Source organism: Heterocephalus glaber, unplaced genomic scaffold, assembly GCF_053883595.1.
Source record: "Heterocephalus glaber isolate CG9 unplaced genomic scaffold, H.glaber_assembly_v1.0 deba00001745, whole genome shotgun sequence".
Classification (NCBI taxonomy): domain Eukaryota; kingdom Metazoa; phylum Chordata; class Mammalia; order Rodentia; family Bathyergidae; genus Heterocephalus; species Heterocephalus glaber.
Genome location: NW_028258451.1, coordinates 2,558,279 through 2,569,647, shown reverse-complemented (window position 1 = coordinate 2,569,647; position 11,369 = coordinate 2,558,279). Strand labels below are relative to the sequence as shown.

The following is an 11,369-nucleotide window of genomic DNA, read 5'->3' as shown; positions in this document are numbered from 1 at the left end:
AAAACAGGGGAAAGGGTTCTTTTTTCTCTTTTTTTTCAGTACATGAAATTGAGCCCAGGGCCTTCAGATAGAACTTCATACCCAGGCCTTTTTATTTGCTGAGACTGAATCTCGCTAAGTCACTAAGTTGCCCAGGCTGGTCTTGAACTTGCAATCCTCCTGCCTCAGCCCTGAGAAAAGATTCTTGACATTGGTCCAGGCAATAGTTTTTCAGACATGACACCAAAAGTTCAGCCTACCAAAGCAGAAACAGACAAGTGGTGTTGGATCAGACCAGTAAGCTTCTGTACAGCAAAGGAGAGAAAGTGAAAGAGCAACCTACAGGATTAGAAAAAATATTTGCAATTTATATATTACATACCAAATTAATATCTAAAAAATAAGGAACTCCTATTGCTCAACAGCAACAAAGCAAAACAGGCCAACGTGTACATGAAAATGTGTTTAAGACTCCGTTTTTTGGTTTTGTTTTGTCTTGTTTGTTTGTTTGTTTTGAGACAAGGTTTTGCTGTATAGGCCAGGCTGGCCTTGAACTCGCCATGGAGCCCAGGCTGGCCTCCAACTTGTGGGTCCTCCTGCCTCAGCCTCCTGAGTACTAGGACTTCTGGCGTGTGCCACTGTGCCTGGCTGTTTTTAATGCTTTTAATTACCAGGAAAATGCAAATCAAAATCAGTTCTGGAGATGTAACTAAAAGTCCTGAGTTCAGTTAATACAGTTACCGCTGCACTGACTTGCAGGCTGTGGATGCCCGGGCCCCAGGAGTAGCCTCTCTCCCAGTGGCTGCCCCTCCCTAGGCTGCGTCCTGTGCACCTCACCCTGGAGCAATTTGGGGCTCGGGGCAGGGGCGTCACTGCTGGGGCTGCATCTTGCCACCCTCGGGGTCCTCATCTGTGAAACGGATGTCAGATTGGCTCAGAGGCTGCAGGGGCCCAAGGGACTGTAGACCACGTGTTTATCGCCACATCCGAGGCGCAGGACCCCGACCCTGATGCAAGTCGGCATGCCCTGGCCCTCGTCGCCTTCCCTGCTGTAAAGTGAGCCGTGCGTGGTGCAAAGCCAAATCCAGAACTGAATTCAGTGTGCTGAGAAACGTACCTCATTATAAACGCACAGCTACTCATTCACTATGTTACGCCGATTCATGTCAAATCTCCATGTATTTTTATATTTAATACGTAATTTACAAATAGAGTATATAATTCATTATATGATTTAATTATATGACTATTATAACTCGTAAACATTAAATTTACAAACCACATAGAGATGATGGACCCTGGATCTGTACTCTTATCTTCTCAGTTTTTCGTGAATCTTTGCAGGACCCAGAGTTTACATTCCTGGGGAAGTTGCTGCAGGTTCGTATCCCACCTCATCCCTTCTGCTGTCCCCTCCCACGTCCTGCTCCCTCGGGGCTGGGCGGGCAGAGTCCCCTCCTCTGCTGCTGTGGGGAGTCAACTCCACAGATCCTTCGCTGAGCCGGGTGTGGACGGTGGGGACAGTGCGTGAGGATCACTGAATTGATGTCAGCCCCGAAACATGGCTAGAGGGCTGGAACAGAGCCAGGGATGGTTTGCGAAGAGATGTCCATTTGGGCAACAGTAGTTTGGGATGGACATCAGCACAGTTTGTGTCCAAGGGCGCCTTCTCTGTCCCCACTCAAAGGGGTGTGTTTAGATCTTGGGGTGCAGCTTGATGGCTGGGGGTGCCCCTGCTGACCCAGGCGGACTTCCTGCCCCACACCCGTGCCGGGGCTCAGCCTCCATCTCCACGCCCTGGAGGCATCGCTCCGGCTCTCTGCAGCCCCGCCCAGCCCAGTGCCCACAGCATGCCGGGTCAGCCCTGCTGCCCGGGCCTCCCCAGCTGGCCCCCTCCGCCGCGCTGTGTCGGCTGCTCAGCCCACCCTCCTTGCCTGGCCTCGCCTCTGCTCTCACTTTCTGCAGCGCCGAGCCCCTCGCCTCCCTCGGCAGTCAGTCTGTCTCCAGGCGTGGCGATGTGGCCTGGCTCTTGAATGTCCCCCGCACCTGGCGTGTCTGGAGCCGGCCGGGGGGGGTGACTGGGTCTGGGGCCGCTGTGCTGGCAAGGGGATTGTGGGGATTATGGGGTGAATCGTGGTGCCTGCCAAGAGGAGGGGCAGACAGCTCCTGCCTCCTCCAGCTGCTCCCGGCCTTCTGGGGCCACAGGGGGGCTTTACACAGATGCCACTTGCCAGGGCAGTGACTGCGGTGTCCACACCGACCTGGCCACTGCGAGACCACAGCCTACCATGAGCCCAGGATTGGCTGGGAGCTGCACCGTAACCCGCACAGCAGCAGGTCTGAGCCTCGTGGTCAGGGATGCCAGGGTCACAGAGGGAAAGTTCGGCTGAGGGGCCCAGGCCAATTAAAGAAACCAGGGTGCAAAATCCTGGGTCTGGTTCAGGGCCAGGAAGAAAATGCTACCCAGTAAATTCTTGGAATAACTGGTGTGTAAACACGGGCTGTCCAGCAGTAATTATGATGTAACAGTGATACATTTATCAAACTGAAGCTGAGCACTTAGGAAGGCTGAGCCAGGAGGATTGCAATCTTAAGTCCCACTTGGACAACTTAGTGAGAACCTGTGTGAAATTTAAAAATAAAAAGGACTGGGAATATAGGTCTGTGGTACAGCACCATGGGTTTGAGCCTTAGTACTACAAAGAAGTGTTTTCTTCTTAAATTTAATAACTGTACTGTGCCTCTAAATGAGAATGTCCTTATTTTTAGAAAGTCCATACTGGGTGTCTTGCCAAAAGAATTAAAAGCATCATACCACAGCGATGTATGCACACCGATGTCTACAGCAGCAGTGTGTAATAGCTAAATCTTGGAAACAGACCAAGTGCCCATCAAGCAAGGAATAGATAAAGAAGATGTGGTTTTTAAAACATATATATAATGGAATATTACTCTGCCATAAAGAAGGATAAGCTGAAGACATTTCTAGCTAAATGGATACACCTTGAGACCATATTAAGTGAGATAAATTGGACACACATGTTTAAATACCACAGTTTCCCTGGTGTTGATAGAGAAAATTTAAACTATAGGTTAGTTATTAAGGTAGCTGAAGTAGAATAAGTAGTGCATTCCTTTAAGATTTACCTTTCCCATAACTCATATTGTTTAAGGTGATGGCTAACTGAAACTTTGACCTATAACCTAGCTGTAGATAACATTTAACCTGGAGAAAAACAAAGTAGAAATGTTTGGGTAGTTTACAATGTATGTCTTTTAGGCGCCATCTATTTGTTATATGTCTGTGACTATAACCATTAACAGGAACTAGTTGTAAAAGGGAACTAGAAATTTTACTAAGACCACCAGGAATGAGGTAAAGGCTAAAAGAAGATATAAAAGGAAATGTTAAAACAAAGAATGGGGCAGACATTGATCAGATGAGTTTCTGGTGTTCCCACTCGCTTGCAAGTAAAGGTTTTGTTTTTTTACCCAAATTCTGTGTCCCCGTGCATTTCTTTCCACGATTCCGGAACAGTGTGAGAAACTGAAAGGGTAAATAAGGACAAAAATGTATAATGGATGTTGGGAAATGGGAAGAAAATCTTCAAATGAGAAGGGGAACAAAGGAAGGGGAGGGAAAGGAAGGAAGGGACAAGAAAAAAAAAGAATAGAAGGAAAAATGGAAAAAAGCTTTTGTATATAATGAGGGGAGGAGGAGTCAAAGGGTCCAAGGGGAATGGGAAAAGAAGAAGCAAGATCTATCATGTACAGGTGCAAATTCCCAATGATGAATGTGATCGTTATGTATATCTAAAATGGGCCAATACAATTAATTTTAAAAAATCTACACTGTAATATTTTGGGGCAAAGATGAGTGATACCTGCAATTTACATTAAGGAGATGGGGCGGGGGGGGGGCTCAAATACGGCAAAATGATGTCACGTGGTGATTAGGGTGAAAGTTAAGTTGAACTCCCTCCCTCCCTCCGTCCTCCTTTACACTTATTTGTAAGAGCCAGGGTGGAACCTGGGTGTGCAGTAGGCCAAGCCTGAGGCCCAGACTCCCGCACGGACTCTGATAAACGGGGTCTCCTGCTCTCAGGACCCAATGTGCTTGGGGCCCAAGCTGCTTCCTGAAAATCCCGCCTGATGGTGGGCAGCAGGCGTGGAGGGGCCGGCGGGAAAGGGTGGGCAGCACCGCGGACCCCACCGAGGCCTCCACGCACCTGTCCAGTTCACTGGATTTCTGATTTGTCACGAGAAACCGGAAATTCTTATTTCTGCGGTTTGGATCCTGCTCCGCGTGCTTGCACCATGGCGGCGGAGACTGGAGGGGCCTGTGCGGCGGCCGTGCCCTGCAGGACTCGGTGCGGCACGGTGATCCCTGGCAGCGGGCGGGCCGCGTGGGGGTCTCCGCGGCATCCGCCCTAGGTTAGGGTCCTTGTGTGTGCGCTCCTCGGAGGGTCGCGGCAGCTCGCGGAGTCCTGGGCGCCATCCCTGTTGTGCCAATCGAGCCGGTAAACCACCAAACACTGGGATCAACGACAAAGTTAAACTGAAAGGAGTTTATTCACGCGCATGGACTCCACTCCCTAAGCGAAGTGAGGCCCCGAGTCCTGGAACAGCACAGTTTATATAGGGTGTCATAGCAGCATAGCTTTTATAGGTGTTATTTTAGGAAGAGAAGTTCAAGGGGAGGTTAACATGTTTTTGACTAGTTGCAAAAGTATTTTCCCAACTCAGCTATCTCGCTGTGTCAGGGTTAGGGCAATGTACAGTAAAGGGAGGCACCAGGCACTATCTCTTTCCGAGAAGCGATGAAGCAAGTTTACTGTGGAGAGCGGTGTTAGCCAAAGAGGCTCCATTTTGAATCTTACCCTCCGTTGTACAGAGCAAGGAGACGATGTTATGAGGAGCCGAGTCCTTGCCTAATTAGATTGACCTGGAACGTGATGAACGTTCTGTAACCCCGAGAAACAAGGAAGCCCATGAGGGTGGGGAATTCCCAAAGAACTAGAAAACAAGGAAGCAGGTGTCTCTGGATAAGGGTCATGATTAACAACCAAACTCACCTGCTGCACAAGAGAGGAGAAAAATAAACTTGGGCGCTCGGTCTCTGGGAGCCCTCCCGACTCTATCTCTTTGTCTATCTTTTTCTCCATCCTCACTCCCCCATTCAGGTGCTGTTCGACAAGTGACGGCGGGCTCCGTCAGTTTACAAAAGCAGAACAAGCAGTTATGCATGAGGGGAGTTCATCTACAGGCCAAGATGGCGTTCCTTGGGTTTATTTTGGGCTCACAGTCCCCACGTCAGAGCTGGGGAAGCTGAGCTGCGGCAGCTAAGGAACTGACCCGAGGCCGCGCTGTTGCTGGGGAAACCAGGACTCAGGCGTGGGTGCGCGCCGCTGCGGTGCTCGTGAGCTCAGGGCCTTCGCTCGGATTTACGCCCCAGCTCTTCCTCACCTTTTGTTTTCAGACAGGGTCTTGCTAAGTCGTCCAGGCTGGGCTCAAACTTGCGATCCTCCTGTCTCAGCCTTCCAGAAGGCTGGGATGCCAGGCTGGCTCCTGTCGGTGCTTTTAAGTACACTGATGTGCCCTCTTCGCGTGGTTGGAGACCGGAAGCTGCATAAAAATGGGTGCAAAAATTACTATTGCGTTAAAAAATGGAGCATCTGGTATGATTCATTAGTGAGTGATTCGCCACAGTGCGGGACGCTCCACCTGCCTGCTCAGGGCTTGCCAGGCCCCGCCAGTGCCCGTGTGGGGCAGAGGGGCCGAGCCCGGTGTCTCAGGCTGGGGCTCAGGGCTGGGAGTCCCGCCGGCCTCACCGTGGGGCCCCACGCGGCTTGGGGGAGCTCGGAATCGGGCCAGGAGCTCCTGGAAATGCGCCCCACGCACAGGAAGGGCTCGGGCCGCAGCCGCTGCCTGTCAGGGACCCTGTGACCCCGCTGCAGTCACCAGAGACACCTGGCCGCACACAGAGCCCCTTGGCTTCCTGCCCCGTTGGCCTCGCCCCCTTGCCCGAGTGAGGCCCGGTCGTGCTCAGCGAGTGAACTGCGAGGCTGGGAGGGGAGTTAGGCCCGGGTCTGTCACCTGCCTGCGGCCCGAACCCCTGCCCGGACCTGTGCCCCGCGAGCCCGGGCCGCTCCACCTCTCTGTGCCTCCTTCCTGGGCTGCAAACTGGGGACGATAACGCGTCCTCCCCTTAGGTCCCCCCGAGGCCCGCACGGGATGGAGGGAACCCTCAAGGACCCGGGGAGCCCACAGGATTCGCCCTGAAGAACATCACCTTCCAAACGCGGATTCTCAGCCGAGGGCCCGGGACCTTTGGCGGTGTCACAGTTAGAGGCGGAGGACATTTGGGGGGGGCAGGGGCGGCCACACCCCGCGAACGCTCAGGGCAGCTGTGCCCCCAGGTACACGGCTGGAAACTCCGGGACTGCGTGCCTTCGAAGGAGGCGATCGCCCCGCCCTCTGCTCCTCCCAGCCTCTGCCCCGCTGTTACCTCAGTGCAAGTCAGCCAAGCCAGCAGCCCAGGCCAGGGAGAAATGAAGAAATAGAACGGGCCATTAAAACATCTCCTAGGGGCTACACTAAGACGGCAAGAAAAGGAGCAGGCGGAACTGCTTTTAAGACTGTGTCTCGGCCGGGCGCGGTGGTGCAGCCTGTAACCTCAGCAGTCGAGAGGCTGAAGCAGGAGGATTGCCGCAAGCTCAAGGCCAGCCCGGACTACACAGCGAGACCCTGTCTCAAAAGACCAACTAAGAAAAAAAAGACTGTAACTTATTTAACCCAGTATATTCAGAATACCATAGAATCAATATAAAACATTGCTAATAGACAGGTTACAGGTTTTTCCACAGCCGTTTTTTGTTTGTTTGTTTTGTTACCAGGGATCGAACTCGGGACCTTGTGGTTTCGAGGCAGGCAGTGGAACCACTGAGCTCAATCCCAGCCCTTCCACAGCCTTTTTTATTGGCACAGGTTTGCAGTACATAATGAGCACATTCATAACACATCTTAATTCTTTTATGCTCCCCTTCCCCTCCCCTCTGCCAACCTTTCTTCCTCTCTGCATTTGGAGAAACTATTTTTTCCTTGAACTCTTTTTTTCTTTAAATCCCTTTCTCTTCCTTCCCTCCCCCTCCCTCATCTCTTGTTCCCTTTTCCATTTTAAAAAGTTGCTTGCTAATATCTGTCCTCCATTTTGCTCTTTATTTATACTTACAGTTTCTCACAATGTAATGAACTTGTTTGTCTGGTTTTGAGATGCATCCATTTACCTAAAAATGCCGCAAGGGTGTCCTTCTTCATGGCAGAGTAGTACTCTATTGTATATAAACGCTGTAGCGCATTTCTCTATTCGTTTATCAGTCCATGGGCAAGATTTAGCTACTATAAATTGTGCTGCTATAAACGTGGCGTGCATACGGTGATGACTTTGACTCTCTTGGGAAGACACCTAGAAGAGGAGTAACTGGGTTAAATGGAACTCAGTTTTTGAAGAACCTTCACACTGATTTACACTCCCCCCAGCGGTGGAGAAGGCTGGGGACCCGGCGCGGGCTTTGCTCCCGGACAGCCCCACGCGCTCCCGGGGCCCAGGGCTGCCCCGCGGGGCTCGGAGCACTGCAGCCGGTGGCCAGTAGAGGGCGCACACGGAGTTACTCTAGACCCGCACAACTGGACAGAAGGGGGGGAGACAGACAGGCCGCGGCCTTGGACCCGGCCCCTCCCCGGGGGCGGACCGGAGGACGCCTGGGGTCTCCGCTCACGTGGGTGTCTCACCACTGGGAGAGGGAAGCGGACTTCCTGCTGGAGGACTTGGCTGCGAACCGCTGCCCTCTGCCGGCCGTCCGGACCACCGGCCCAGCTGCGTCCAGCCCTCTGCCTGGATTTCCGCACGGCCTCTTGGGCCTCCAGACCAAGCCATGCTCCTTGGGCGTGGACGCAGGCCTGGCCAGCACCTCCCGCCCTCCCCGATGTCCACGGGGGGCTCCCTGCTGCCCCAGGGGGACCCAAGCTCTGGTTGTCCGAGCCCTCCCGCCTCAGCTCACCCTGGCTCGCACCCCCGGCCTCGGGCCGCTCTGGGTCTCTCCCGGGTCCGACTGGATCCCAGCAGGACAGGGCGCGTCTGAATGGAGATGCCGACTTCATAGAAGTGACTGAGATGAGAGAAGCCGCTAGGTTGGGCCTTGAGGCGTCGCTTCCTGCCTGTGCCCCTGGGAATCCGGGGCTGCCCAGTGAGGACCTGGGGAGAAGGTGGCGTCCACATCCGGGGGGCGGCCGCGGGACAGTCCCTGCCCTCGGCGCTCCTCCTACTGCGGCCGCAGGGGAGCTGGCCCGTGGCTCACGGGAACGCCCTGTTCCGCACGGCGCCTTCCCAATCCCCCACGCCCCCCTCTCCTCCCCGTGCTGGGCATCAGCAGCGTCCGCGCGCCGACTCAGCGGAACCACCGACGTGCCATGCCTCTCACAGGGAGAGCAAGGCACGGGGCAGCTGAACGCTTCCTGTGTGGGCCCGAATGCCAGGCTGGAGCAGACCAGGACTTTGAGCACAGAGAGGTCGGTCAGGCCTGCATCCCAGGTGGGGTCAGGACCTCGCTGGTGGCCTGGCCCCAAGTCCTCGCTCGGCCCATTGGGACGCACGGTCACCCTGTCTGAAGGCGAGGAGTCTCCCTCCTCGGACGCTGCTGCCTCCCTGGTGTCCCTAGAGCCCTGCCTGGCACATGGGAATCACCAACAGGACAAGACCAAGAGGCTGAACGGCCCGCTCCAGGCCAGGTGCTTTGCCATGGTCACTAACCTGCCACGCGATCACAAGAGCTCAGTGGTTTCCACGGTTCCTGAGGTACAGGGGAGGCGCCCATGTCTGGAGAGTTAAGCAGATTTCCTGAGAGCCCAAAGCTAGTAACCTGTGGAGCCAGGCTCAAGCCTAGAAGCCTGGTCCTGGAAAACTTACTTGGAACCTCTCTCTCTCTCATTAACATGCTTGGGAGGAATAAAAAAGCACTCATCAAAATCCAGGTGGGTCTGGTTCTGCTGACTGCCACAGCTGAGCTAAACGTAGAAGCGAGACTCTTGCTTTCTGGACTGGTGTAGTGGACATGGCCCGGGGGCGGGATCCCAGGGAGGCTGAGTCACTCTCGGGCCGGCCCTGCCTTTCTCCGCTGCAGTCACTTGGCATCACCACCCTGGCCCCGATCTCCATCTCCCATTCTGTTGGGCAGAGGCAATCTGAGGCCCCCTGAGGATGGGATCAGAGAGAGCCCCAGGGAGCTGACATCCCCAGGGGGTTAGAAATTCCAGTCCTCAGGCTCAGGAGACGCAGGTCTGCTGAGAGAAGGCACAGCCGAAGGCCTCGGGATGACCCGGGACAGGCTTGAGTCCGCGGCGCTCTGAGCAAGGCACTTACTCTCACTTGTTCAGCAGAACCCTCTGCGTTTGGCCTTTGATAGAAGGCCACTTGAATTCATACAGGCTCCCTATGAATCAAGTTCTGTCAGTGAAACTCAAAATTCCGGCCAAGAACAAGGTTTAGCACCCACTGCAGGGCCAAGCTTCTGTGCTCTGAGCTTCGACCGACAGTGAGCTTGAAAATGCCAGAAATGAAGAATTAACTGTAAATCTGTTTTATTTCAGATTCCAAAGTCTCAGCTACTCCACTACTAAGGCATTTGACCATCGTGATAAATGGGTTAGCGGGAGAAAACTTAGGGGATGTTCAGGGCAGACAGTTTGGTCTGAATAGGGCAGGTCCTGGCCTCGGGAACTCAGCTCAGAGGCAGCATGGGGACTGCTGCCTTGCAGGCGGAGGCAGACGAGCAACACCAGTGCCTGTGCAGCCTTACGCCACCATCAGGCAGAAGCAGGAACACTAGACTCTCATCCGGAGCCATCCGGGAGGGGGTTAAGAAGTCTTCCTAAGGCTGTTTCTTTGTTTCTGATGCTGGGGCCTGAGGTGCACAGGACAGGGAGTCAGGGAAGGAAGCTGGGTGTGGAGTGCAGGGAGCACGGGGCAGCTGGAGCCCCACCAGAATGGCCTGAGGCTCGTGTCCACTTGTGTCGCCATTCACCTGAGTGACCAGAGTGTCCCGCAGAAGCTGGGGCGCTGCAACCACACGCCTGAGAAGTGCGAGTGCGAGAACTAAAGTGGGAGCCAGGGGGAGGGGGAGGAGCAACTGCAGGCCCAGCAGCGCTTCAGCCAAGAGGGGGCTTCGGGGACCCACAGCAGTGCAAATGCTACCTTACAGTGACACTGGCGCTAAGGGAGAAGGAGGCCTGGGGACAAGGGAGGGAGAGGGGTAGCTGAGGAAACTCTTCTGGCAGGATGTGGCTCCTAATAGTGCTAAAAGACAAAATTACAAGTCCTCTTTCACAAATCCTAAGGGGCTTTATTTGCAACTAGGGCAGCAGCACAGACCATAAAACAGAGGTGGTGTTTCCAGGTTCAGAAGACTCTGCCCTGCTGCTGGGGCAGGTTGCATTTAGAGCTAGAGAAAGAGAAGTGATGTGAGAAACGGAAGTGACGTAGAGAAACGGAAGTGAGGTCAGACAGCCCTGACTGGCTACAGCGCGTTGTGCGTGGTTTGAAGCGTTGGCGGCGTTTGATTGTTGAGGCTCTTCTGTTTGTTCCCGGGTAGGTTGCACGTCAAGTTAGGGTACAGTTTGGAGACAACTTTAGGGGAAACTTAGCGTGTGTACAGGGCCTTCTTGGACCCAAACTTCGTGCTCCTGGAACTCTGCGGAGGAGTAGAAGGAGTCAGAGGTCGGTGTCTGTTTGGGAGATGGGTCCCCCTGGCCCTGTGGTCCGGCCTGTCCCCGTGCCCGATTCGGAGGGCTGGGGCTCCCCCGGGAGTGGCTCGAGGCTCTTCATGGCCCCTAGTCTGTTCAGGAAAGACGCTGAAACACGAGAAGAGGGCCTCACACCCGGGATGCACCGCCTCGGATAGCGCCATGCCCCGCTGAGCTGCGTCACGCACCGCTGGGAGGGCGAGCACAGCGGCGCTGTTTTGCGGGCTTTCGTGGATCCAAGCTTCTCAGGGATGCTGTTCTCCATCCCAGGGACCACTTTTCACCCTCGAGGCCACAGGAATCTTTCTAAATTGCAGATCTGCGCACCTCATCTTCCTATTTGGGGCCTCACCGCCCTCTGGAAAAGCCTGAAAGAAGCAGCTCTTGCTCAGCTCCCACCACAGCCACTGCGGGTGTTTGTCAGTTACAAGCGAAGAAAATGGGACACTGATATAGCCCGTGATTATGTCTTTGATCTTCCCCTTCTGCAGGTGCGTTTACTTCGGAGCCAAATGCGATGTCTCAGAAATCATCAGCCGATTCTTCCGAGCAAACCTCGGGAGGGGACTTGCACACAGCAATTCCCTAAGCAG

At 54.2% G+C, this 11,369-nt stretch overlaps 1 long non-coding RNA gene across 3 annotated transcripts; it reads right to left on the bottom strand.

The window, feature by feature from the left end:
* Positions 1 to 1,139: 1,139 nt before the first annotated feature.
* Positions 1,140 to 8,250, bottom strand: LOC110346103 (uncharacterized). 3 transcript variants are annotated; one of them, XR_015447351.1, is made up of 4 exons: positions 8,040 to 8,250; positions 7,266 to 7,444; positions 5,446 to 5,604; positions 1,140 to 4,514 (listed from the first exon to the last, which is right to left on the bottom strand). It is a non-coding gene; the product is annotated as an uncharacterized LOC110346103 (long non-coding RNA). The 3 variants fall into 3 exon arrangements; XR_002389941.2 differs by having other exon boundaries at positions 1,140 to 4,479; positions 8,040 to 8,247; XR_002389940.2 differs by lacking the exons at positions 7,266 to 7,444; positions 8,040 to 8,250 and adding an exon at positions 6,272 to 7,114.
* Positions 8,251 to 11,369: the final 3,119 nt, after the last annotated feature.